This window comes from Phoca vitulina, unplaced genomic scaffold (assembly GCF_004348235.1).
Source record: "Phoca vitulina isolate PV1807 unplaced genomic scaffold, GSC_HSeal_1.0 scaffold3, whole genome shotgun sequence".
Lineage (NCBI taxonomy): Eukaryota > Metazoa > Chordata > Mammalia > Carnivora > Phocidae > Phoca > Phoca vitulina.
In genome coordinates, this window is record NW_022589706.1 from 75,924,551 (window position 1) to 75,936,832 (window position 12,282).

Sequence of the window (12,282 nt, forward strand, 5' to 3'; positions counted from 1 at the left end):
CTTTTCAGTATCACACTGGAAGTCCTAGCTAATGCAGTAAGACAAGAAAATAAAATAAAATGTATAGTGATTGACAAGGAAGAAATAAAACTATCTTTGTTCACAATTGACATAATTGCCTATGTAGAAAATATGAAAGAATCCACATTAAGCTCCTAGAACTGATGAGTGATTATAGCAAGTTTGTAGCGTACAAAGTAATATGCAAAAGTTAATTACTTTCCTATATACCAGCGATGAACAAATGGAATTTGAAATTAAAAACACAATACCATTTATATTTGCTTGTGAAAAAATGAAATACTTAGGTACAAGCCTAACAAAATATGTACACAATCAATATGGGGAAAACTGCAAAACTCTGTTGAAAGTGATCAAATAAGAACTAAATAAATGAAGAGATATCCCACATTCATGGAAAGAAAGACTTGATATTGTCAATATGTCCATTCTTTCCTACTTGATCTATAGATTCAACACAATCCCAGTCAAAATTCCAGCAAATTATTTTGTAGCTATCAATAGACTGACTTTAAAGTTTATATGCAGAGGCAAAAGAGCCAGAATAAGTCAACACAGTATAGAAGGAGAAGAGCAAAGTTGGAGGACTGACACTATCCAACTTCAACACTTACTATAAAGCTATAATAATTGAGACAGTGGGGTATCAGCAAAAAGTAGACAAATAGATCAATAGAATAGAGTCCACAAATAGACCCACGTGAATATAGTGAATGATCTTTGACAATATAGCAAAGAAAATATGAGATATACAATACAGAAAATACAGTCTCTTAAAAAATGGTGCCAGAACAACTAGATATACACTGCAAAAAAATGTATCTAGATACAGACCTTCATCCTTCTTAGAAATTAACTCAAAATAGATCGTAGACCTGAAAGTAAATGCAAAACTATAAAACTCTTAGAAGATAACATAGGAGAAAATCTAGATCACCTTAGGTATGGCAATGATTTTTAAATATAATACCAAAGGTATGATCCATAAAAGGAATAATTGATAAGCTGGAGTTCATTGAAATAAACTTATGCTCCAAAAGTGTCAAGAGAATGGGAAAAGCCACAGACTGGGAGAAAATACTTGCAAGGCATGTTTGATAAAGGATGGTCTTCCAAAATATACAAAGAACTCTTAAAGCTCACCAATAAAAAAACTAATAACCCAACTTAAAAATGGACAAAAGATTTGAACAAATTCCTTATCAAAGAAGATGTATGTATGGCGAGCAAGTATGAAAAGATATTCAACATCATATGTCATTAGGGAATTGCAAATTAAGACAATGAGATACTACTACACAACTGGCCAAAATCTAAAACAGAACACCAAATGCAATAGGAACTGTCATTCACTGTGGGTGGGGATGCAAAATGGTATGGCCACTTTGGAAGACAGTTTGACAGTTTCTTATAAAACTGAACATATTCTTACCATACTATCCAGCAATCATGTTCCTTGATATTTATCCAAATGAGTTGAAACCTTATGTTTGCACAAATTTTATAGCAGCTTTGTTCATAATTGCTAAAACTTAGAAGCAACTGAATATTCTTTAGTAGGTAAATGGATGAATCATCTAGATAGTATGATATTGTCACGTGCTGAAGAGGAATGAGCTATCAAGCTCTGAAAAGACTTGGAGGAATCTTTAATGCATATTACTAAATGAAAGAAGCCAATCTGAAAAGGCTATGTACTATATAATTCCAACAATATAACTTTCTGAAACAGACAAAGCTATGGAGAAAGTTAAAAAAAAAAAATCAGTGGTTGCTGGGGTTGGGGGAGGTGGGGATGAATAGGTGAAATAGAGAAGATTTTTAAGGCAATGAAATTATTCTGTATGATACTATAATGTTAGATACATCATTATACATTTGTCAACACCCATAGAATGTATAACACCAAAAGTGAACCCTAACGTAGAGTCTGGACTTAGGGTGATGATGATGTGTCAGTGTTCATCAATTGTAGCAAACGTACCAGTATTGTGGGACATGTTGATAGTGGGGCAGGTTGTTTCTAATTGTGGATGCAGCAGGTATGTGGGAACTCTGTTCAGTTTTGCTGTGAACCCTAAAACTTCTAAAAGTAAAATATATTAAAATATAGACAGGAGTTACAAGTAGATGTGGAAGTCAAATCTACTTTGTATGAGAAGGAAAAATTGATTCAGGGTGAAATCAGAGGCCCTCAGTTTCATTAGGGAATTTGCTAGGGTGGACTAGATTAGAAATAACCTGACCAGGTAGGAGATACAGATGATGTTTTCCAAATACAGAGCACAAAATGGGGATAGCAAGCAAAAGATAGAAGTAATGGGGAGCATCAACCTGTAGGCATCATTTAGTTAAATTCTTGATCTGTCTACCTTGTGCTCTCTTTCATCTAGCAGAAGAGAGTAAACAATGAGTTATACTGCTAACTTGTACTTAATTCTGATTTTCAAGAAAAAAGTTCATCTTATTTTGAACTGAAGAACTCATTAGGTGAAAATGACCCATCATTTTAGACTTTATAACAAGTAAGTAAGTGTACATAGTCAAACAGATTTCAAAAAATGGAAGCATATTTCATAGAGCTCGCAAGAAAAATAAGTACTGAACGAATTGAAAGAAGAGTTCACGAAGCCATAAATATTTTCTGCATTTTAAGGGGAACTGTTTTTCCCCCCAGTTCTAGTTGACATTGTTGTGTACATACTCTATTTGAGAGGCAGAGACAGCCTGTGCTATAGACCCCATGAATTGGAACAGGAAACTGTCTGAATTGAAGGAAGCCTCAGATGAGTTGACATGAGGGAACCAGAAAGGACTGACATGAGGGAACCAGAAGTGGCTGGTACTAATTCTGATAAATCGAAGGTTCCAAAGTTACCCAACAAACCCTTTCTCTTGGGAAACACATATACATGTAGCGTACAGAGAAGATGGGTATCTAGTTTGCAGCTACAGATCTGAATTATGTTGTGCAGGTTTTCCTTTTTTTTTTTTTTTTTTAAGATTTTCTTATTTATTCATTTGAGAGAGAGACAGAGAGAGACAGAGAGAGCACAAGCAGGGGGAAAGGCAGAGAGAGAGGGAGAAGCAAACTTCCCACTGAGCTGGGAGCCTGACATGGGGCTTGATCCCAGGACCTGGAGATCATGATCTGAGCCGTAGGCAGACACTCAACCATCTGAGCCACCCAGGTGCCCTGTTGTGCAATTTTTCTTGTTACTTTTCAAGACCAACACATATCACAGAATCAGGAGGTCAGAGACTTCTTAGGTGGCTCTGTGATCCCAAAGAAGTAAATTTTCTTTATATGTTTTGTAGGTAATCATATATTAGAAATTATTCCTTATTGTAAATAATCTGAGTTTATCTTTTCCAGACAGGAACTCTGGAGACTCTGGAACTCTGGAGATTCTGGAAAACCTGACAGGCTAGAGAAGTATAAGGTATAATTTCATGATTATGTGTAATAGGAAATTAAAATGGCACTTTTCATATTGTCTCAGTTTTGACTAAGAACTCTAAGGCTAAACAATATAGGTACCAAAATTACCCCCACATTGGAAGACAAGGTACTAGCATGTCCTACTTTATGTAGGACATGCTAAGACACGGACAGTTTCTTCTGCCAGCATTAGCTCATCTCTTGTTTCTGAGCTCTGTAAGGGCCGGCAAAGACTTCATGAGGAAGGGCAGAAATAACTGGGAGGGAGGATTTCTTTGGAGAGAGTTGTCAGTGTGCTGTATATTCTGGTGAGGGTGATGGAAGCACTTCCTTCTCATCTGAAGCCAAGAGAAGAAAACCACTCAAAAAGCTTGAAATGTGTTCTCTGGAACCTGAATGACTCAAAGTCTGGCATCTGAAATTAAAAAATGTCAGGCTAGAGGCTGGCTAGAGCAGTCTGTTTGGTGGCGGAACGAAGTAGAGCAGAGTTTAGTGGAGCCAGACACACAGGTGTGTTTTCCCATGGACCAAATGTGGAGCCTGCAAAGGGATACAGTTGTAGATAATCTTAAAAGAAACTTCACCAAAGAAATCCACCTGGAGAGGGTAGGTGACCCTGGTGGAAGTCAGGGGCTGAAGGCAAAGTCTTAGTTGGCTGGTTGTGTAAAGAATCCAGCCTATAAAGGAATTTGTAGGTAGGAGGTCCCCAGTGGAGTGGAGGGTTCTTTGTGAAACCCACAGAAATTCCCCACTCAAGAAGGAATCCAGTATCTGAAAGGTGCTACAGCCAGAGTACCAATATCAGATTGTAACAGTAGTTACTGGTCACGTAGAATACAGTCTTTTCCTCCAAATTTCCCCTCCCTTCGAGTCTGGACAATGGAGGGGCTTGAGCAGTAGCTAGCAAGTGGTGGGAGCGATGGAGCATGAACAGGAGAAGAAGCAAACCCCTCATTCCTTCCCCATTGCAGATTTAATTTCCTGGGGCAGCAATGGCAACCAAGCCAGTGGTGATGTCCTGTGTCCAAGGGTGGTATTGTGGTTCAGTCTATAGCATCTGGAGCCTATTCAGACCAGTTCTGCTGCATAGGCTTGGATATAAATTTCAAGCTGTGTATCTCTGAAAGTGTTTTCTAGTCCTCTTGATAATATTGTGACCTACCCAGTAGCTTTTAAATAAGTTCCTTATCGTTTTAAATTAGCCAGAATCGATTTCTGTGACTTGCGATGAAATCAGTCAAAAACAGTATTAGGAATTTTGCAAGAAAACAGACCATCAGTGGGTTAATCTGGGATTAATTATCTGACCTGGTTGAGGCTGAAAGCAGTGAAAATTCAGCTGATTCTAAGGAGTAGAGCATCTCTAGGTGTGCAGGGATGGATGAAACAGTTAATTAAAAAGTCAGCTCTGATTTTCTGGAATGAAGTGAGTAAGTATTGGAGGCAAAGCCTTGGGGACTACTCAGTTTTTGCCATAGAAGAGTATTAAAGTGCATGAGTCATTCAAAGCCAGAGGGGGTAGATGGTTGCTTCTAAAAGTGCTGGACAGTTTTTAGAGTACAGGTCCTTTACTTCTTTGGTTAGGTTTATTCCTAGGTATCTTATGGTTTTTGATGCAATTGTAAATGGGATCGATTCTTTAATTTCTCTTTCTTCTGTCTCACTGTTAGTGTATAGAAATGCAACTGATTTCTGTGCATTGATTTTATATCCTGCCACTTTGCTGAATTCCTGAATGAGTTCTAGCATTTTCGGGATGGAGTCTTTTGGGTTTTCCACATAAAGTATCCTGTCATCTGTGAAGAGAGAGTTTAACTTCTTCTTTGCCAATTTGAATGCCTTTTTTTCCTTTTTGTTGTGTGATTGCTGAAGCTAGGACTTCTAGTACTATCATATGGTTTCACTCATATGTGGAATATAAGAAACAACGCAGAGGATCATAGGGGAAGGGAGGGGAGACTGGGAAGAAATCAGGGAGGGAGAAAAACCATGAGAGACTCTTAATTATAGGAAACAAACTGAGGGTTGCTGGAGGGGAGGAGAGTGGGGGGATGGGGTAACTGGGTGATGGGCATTAAGGAGGGCACATGATGTGATGAGTACTGGGTGTTATACACAACTGATGAATTACTCAACTCTACATTTGAAACTAATGATGTACTATATGTTGGCTAATTGATTTTTAAATAAAAAAAGAAAAAATAAAAGTGCTGGACAGTTTAATGAAAGAGAATGGTAAATTCTGGTTGCTCTATGATGTCAGGGCTCTAGTTTAACTGCTCTGCTATTCTCTTGTTTTTCCCACCATGGTTGTAAGATGGCTGCTATAGTTCCAGCCTCTCATGTCCTTACATGACAACATCCAAAGGTAGGAAGGAAAAGATCTTTTTTTTACCCTTCCTTTTTTTTAAAATCAGGGGAGAAATCACTCCCCAAAGCCCTCTAACAGACGTCCCCATATGTCTCACCAGAATAGAGTCATGTGTCTATCCCAAATCAGTCACTAGCAAAGGAGAATGGGATTAGACCATTCATAGCTTAACTCTTGGGGCTGAAGGAGACTCCCACCTTCCCTGAGCTGATTATTGCCTGTTTCTTGAATGAAATTGGGTTTCTTTTTGTAAGGGAGAAGTGAGGAATGGCTAACGAGTCAGCAGCCAGTGTGGGCAACATCATCTTCGGGCAGCTCTCACCTAGGGTGACCTAAAATCTGCCAGCTTTGAGTGGAACGTAGAGTAAGAGAAGTCCAGCTGATCTAGACTGCTGTGAGAACAACCTGATGCTTTCCTTTTATGGACTCAATGTTTTTGCTTTTTTTAAAATCTTTTATTCATTCGCTTGAGACACAGAGATACAGAGGAGCATGAGCAGGTGGAGAGGCGGAGAGGGAGAAGCAGGCTCCCCGCCGAGCCAGGAGCCTGATATGGGGCTCGATCCCAGGACCCTGGGATCATGACCCGAGCTGAAGGCAGACGCTTAACCATCTGAGCCACCTAGGCACCCTTGGACTCAATATTTTTTAAGTATCTGTGGCAGGATGTTGTATGGAGCCTAGACAAGCTCCAGTAGATCTATGGTGGAGAACTTAGCGTTTTAGAGCAAAGTCTTGCTCTCTTCAGTCCTGCTTATGATTGAAAATGTCAAACTAAGACATGCTAGGTAATCATGCTTTCTGCGTTTCTCACCATGAACTGAGTATTATTGGATCAACAGAATTTTAAGCCTGGACATGCCCCAGGAGGATAGCATTATCAAGTGGAATTGTGTATACAGGACTGGATCCAAGCAGATCCCGAAGGCCCAGTAAATTGCCTGAGCAATTGACTCACACTCCTACTGCACTTCTACACCTATATGATCAGTTTATAGAGGAGGAAGAGAATTTCAGCTTTGTTTACAGTGCTCTGTACAATATTCTGGCAGTTGGTAGAGGTAGATTTGGGAACTCTTACAGGAATACAGAACATCAAGAATTATGTATATCTCTTTGTTTTTTTTTTATTTTTTTAAAAAGATTTATTTATTTGAGAGAGAGCAAGAGAGCATGAGTGGGGGGAGGGGCAGAGGGAGAGGGAGAAGCAGACGCCCCACTGAGCAGGGAGCCCCATGTGGGGCTCGATCCCAGGACCCTGAGATCATGACCTGAGCTGAAGGCAGATGCTTAACTGACTGAGCCACCCAGGCGCCCCTATGTATATCTCTTTGAGTCTTCTTTGACAAGAATGAAATGGCCCTGAGGTATGGATCTACATTGATTAATAGGCAGTAATTAGTGATTTGGTCAGATGGCCAGGGACTTTGAAGGAATGAGGTTATAAGATTGGTAATAAGTCTGGAGAAGAGATATGTGGCTGGACCTTTTGTACTGAGCACTGTATGTGAGAAAATATATGTCCCCCAAGTGCTTTCTTAGTGGGCTTATACTGTTGTGCCCATAGATGTGAGCATAGGCTCAACAGCATAAATAATCCTTTCCAAGCGTGTTCTGGCTCTGCCACAGCTGAGTGTTCAGACTGATAGCAACGTCTAACCACCCTGGATCCCCAATATGGTATAATACCTCAGGGGGACTAGGCAGCCATTCTGTGACAGATTGGATACATTGGATTCCTTTCACTATGCAGGGGGCAGAAATTTGTTCTCACTGGGATCAACCCTTATTCCAAACCTAGAATTTTTTCCCTATCTATTATTTTTCTACTTGTGTCATCATCCATGGATTTATTAATATAAATGAAACATAGATTCAGACTCTCGGATTAAAAAAAAGTAAATATAGCAAAGGCATACGCTTTCAGTTACTCCATTATTTTGGAATAATTAATAATTCCACCTTGTGCATGCGGAAGAAAAGGAAAGTGCTAAGGATTCTCTTTTAATTTGGCAGAAAAATTTGAAGACTGTTTAGAAATACAGAGGTATCAATTACAATATTATTACCAGGTCAAAATCTTGGCTATAAGATGAGCAGAATTGCAGATTCCTCTTGGAGGTTATTTTCACAGGATAAGGCAACACTTTCTAAAGTCTTTGGAATCATATAATACATTTTGGTTCAAGTAACATTAAATTAACTGAGAATGGATTTCTTTTTAACAAAAAACAGAAGACATTCTAGTAATAGTTGTGAATATTCATACATCTCCATATTGAGGAGAACCAACAGATATTTTTGGAAACCTTTTAAATTTATTAATTTTTTTTCAGAGAAAATTGAGTTTAAAAGAGTTTTAATTTCACTATAGTTAACATATAGTGTTATATCGGTTTCGAGTGTACAATATAGTGATTCAGCAGCTGCATATATTACTCACTGCTCATCAAGGTAAGTGTACTCTTAATCCCCTTCACTTATTTCACCCATCCCCCCCCCCCCTCTGGTTGGTTTCCCATCTGTTTGTTCTCTATAGTTAAGAGTTGGTTTTTTGGTTTGTCTCTTTTGGAAACCTTTTTAATTTAATACCTTATCAAACCAGGTTTTTAAAAGTAGCTTATGATGCAGAATTTTATTTTATTTTTTATATATCTGCAAGAAGGGATATCTCTTTCATCTCTTTCTCAGACTCCTTTGGTTAATTATAAACATTTTTATTTTTAAGGTCAGGTTCTGAAATTTTATTAGCTACATTGTAAGTAGGCCTATAAAACAGACGTTTATTGGCAGAAAGGATAAAAAATGTTATTTAGTAGCAATAAAATAAAGAGGATATAATTTTTCTATATTATTAAATGCCTATTTACTCATAATTTCCTTCTAAAAAGACCTTGAAACTTCGGAGAAGACAAATGGTCTATCTTTGGGTTAAAGTGATAGAATAAGAGCATTCTGGTTAGTAGTATTCCAGAGAGGAAATATTTAGGAATTTTATACACCTCAATATTTGTCAATGATGGAGCTGGCTGACTAAAGAATATATAAATACAGATTGCATTTACTGGTCTGTTATTCACACTGCACGTGGAGTATTGACTCTAAGTATATTTAGAGAAACTTTGTGATGCTCCAGAGGGCAGAACTAGGGAGGCAGACTTTAGTTTTAACCGTAAGGAAAAAAATTGGCCTGTGAGGGTGCTTAATCTAGGGTTGACTGACCACCTGTCAGGCATATTTTAAAAAGTGATATATTTATTTAATTTGGAATTGGGAAATATCCATCTTTCTTGACCCACCTTTTATTTTGAAAAGTTTTGCAATTTCAGAATTTGAAAAACAGGACAATGGATACCTCTATGTTTTTCACCTAGATTACCAATTAATATTTTTTGGTCAAATTTACTCTCTCTCTCTCTCTCTCTCTCTCTCTCTCTCTCTCACACACACACACACACACACACACACACACACACGCACACCTTTTTTTTTTTAAAGATTTTATTTATTTATTTGACAGAGAGAGACACAGTGAGAGAGGGAACACAAGCAGGGGGAGTGGGAGAGGGAGAAGCAGGCTTCTCACGGAGCAGGGAGCCCAACGCGGGGATCGATCCCAGGACCCTGGGATCATGCCCTTAGCCGAAGGCAGATGCTCAATGACTGAGCCACCCAGACCCCCCCCCCCCCCCCACTTTTTGATGAGCCATTTGAAAGGAAGTTGCAAATCTCATGAAATTTACCCCTAAATTCTTCAGCAAGTATCTCCTAATAGGGACATTCTCCTACGTGTTACCATCATTTTTTTTTTTTTTTTTTAAGAATTTATTTATTTGACAGAGACAGCGAGAGAGGGAACACAAGCAGGGGGAGTGGGAGAGGGAGAAGCAGGCCTCCCGTCGAGCAGGGAGCCTGATGCGGGGCTTGATCTCAGGACCCTGGGATCATGACCTGAGCCGAAGGCAGATGCTCAATGACTGAGCCACCCAGGTGCCCCAACCATCCATTCTTAAGATCATGTTCAGCTTGAAGTTTCTGTGAACCTTCAAGATTTTTCTTACTTGCTTATGAGAGTCTTCATAAGTCTCTTTTCCCTGTAACATAGGATTTATTCTATGAGGTTAATAAATTCTGCTCTGTCTACCTGAGAGAGCACATTGCTGGAGGGCCTATCTGCAAGGCACTCAAAGAATATGAAAAATGGCCTTGCTCTCAAAATTTATGGTCCATTCAAAATTCTGGAGAATCATATGGAATAATGCACATGAAAGTACTTTTTAAAATGTCAACTATGGTATAAATGAAACTTGTTATTCTCTCCCTGAATCCTTTTTTTTTTTTTTCCCCCAAGAAAATAGGATCTGGGTAGATGGGCAAAATGTTTTAAAGAACACCAGAGGGCGCTGTAGTAGCATTTAGAAAACAATGACAAGCTAAGATGTTTGGAGAGACTGGGACTATATCTTAAAACTGCATTTTTCTTGTCAGAAGAATATATCGTGATTGTATTGCCTTCTAAATTCAAGTATTGTTCATCCTATTAACTTACATTCTTAAAGTTTTGTAATAATTTCAGGCTGAAAAAGCACACACACACAAAATAGACCTGAATATCTTACTATGTTAGAGAATCCAAACCTTTAAAATAATTTTCTTTTTCCCTTTGGAGGGAACAAATTCCATTCCAGTTTTGTTTCAGTAACTTGGTACCCTAGAAATACTGTGATTTGTGTGTTGCCCCTAGTATTTTAAAAAGTAACATTTAAAATTGAAGAGTGAATGTGAGAGCCCTTAGGAGAAACATAATTGTCAGTAGCTTGCAGATTTATTTTTATGTCTTTAAAGTGCAATTTTTAGGGGCACCTGGGTGGCGTCCTACTCTTGATTTCAACTCAGGGCATGATCCTCCAGGTCCTGGGATTGAACCCTGCGTCGGGCTCCCCACTCAGTGGGAGTCTGCTTGTCTCCCTCTCCCTCTGCCCCTCTTCCTGCCCGCACTCTCTCTCTGTCTCTGTCTCTCAAATAAATAAATAAATCTTTAAAAAAAATAAAGGGCAATTTTTAAATGGAACTTTTCTGCACATTGCCAAATGCATTACTGGTGCATGATTTTGGTTTCTGGAGTATCATAGATTCAGCATTCATTTCTCATTTTAAGAAAGATGTTTGGGTGACTTAGGCATTAGGTGTACATTTTGAAGAATTATATTGTAATTACATATACTAGGAGTTTCAGCTGGGTGCACGGATAAGAAAAAAGGTCTCTGCTGCCAAAGGAATGATCAAAGTTAAGCTTTAAACCTCATACACATCATTCTGTGTTTTCACTGATTCTATAAGTAATTTTAACAGCATTGTGGAGAATAATGAAGTTTTTTGTTTGTTTGTTTGTTTGTTTCCAAGTCACATAACCAAACTTGGAAAATTAGAAGATGAATAGAGGCAGGGGTCACTGACTTGCAGGAGTGATTGCAGAGATAGAGGGAAAGAGAGAGGGAGAGGGAGAGAAACTACCGCATCACAACTTGGCATAAAAATTAATCCTCATAACGACCATTCTGAGTTATTAGGATTGGGTTTATGAATCTCTATTTAGGAAAAAAAGGGGCATGTAGAAAATGTTTTGGAAAAATATCATTCAAAAGAAATATTCTAAAATAAACCAGATACTTGTGAGGATAAACTTTGTCAAGCATCATGTATTTATTATGTCTAACAGAGGGATATATTCAAAGACTGTTCTGCCTTCAAGAAGTTTACAAACATACTTGAAAAACTAACAATGGAAGGGGCATGTGTTAAGTTTTCGATAAAGACACTAAGAGCCAAAGATGATCAGGGAAGGGAAACAGCTCTGTGGCTGTCAACAGCTGAAAAGGAGGTGGGTCTCAAGCGAGGCTGGGGAAAGATTGAGGAGTGGAGGCTGAGGGGATGAGGAGACAGAACACACCTGATACAGGGAATAGTGTGGGAAAGGACAGCCCCCTGTTGGGTGCATCCTACTCCCCACAATGCCAACAAAGCAAGCATTTACAGACAGATGAACTGGCTTCCATTTCTAACGAAAGAGAGTCTGCAGTAAGCAGGAATGTAAGTTTCTACTTTGAGATATTATCAACCTCCTCTGCCAAAGCTTCCGAGAGGTTTATCTTCTCTCAGAGTTCAATATGTGGTAAACATTTAAAAATAAAACTAGGGCGGTTTCAGGAATTATGCTAAGCTGATAGCTAGTGTTTGTTACTCTGATCCAAATTATTATCTCTTATCCTTAAACTGTCCATTGTAGCATCTATGAGGATAATTGTTTGAAAACACTCCTTTTGCTTTTCATAAAAATCTTTTTTATTTTTAATTTTTTCCCCTCCTTTCCCACTAAAGCCTATATAAATCTAACTGTCTGTTATGTCTTGTAACTTTTTACTTACTGCGTTTATAATAGGTACTTTGC

General features: G+C 38.5%; 1 protein-coding gene across 1 annotated transcript in view; it reads left to right on the forward strand.

Moving 5' to 3' along the window:
* The window catches only part of CUNH4orf17 (chromosome unknown C4orf17 homolog), a 335,194-nt gene that overhangs the window by 3,732 nt on the left and 319,180 nt on the right, over window positions 1-12,282 (forward strand). The window lies entirely within an intron of this gene.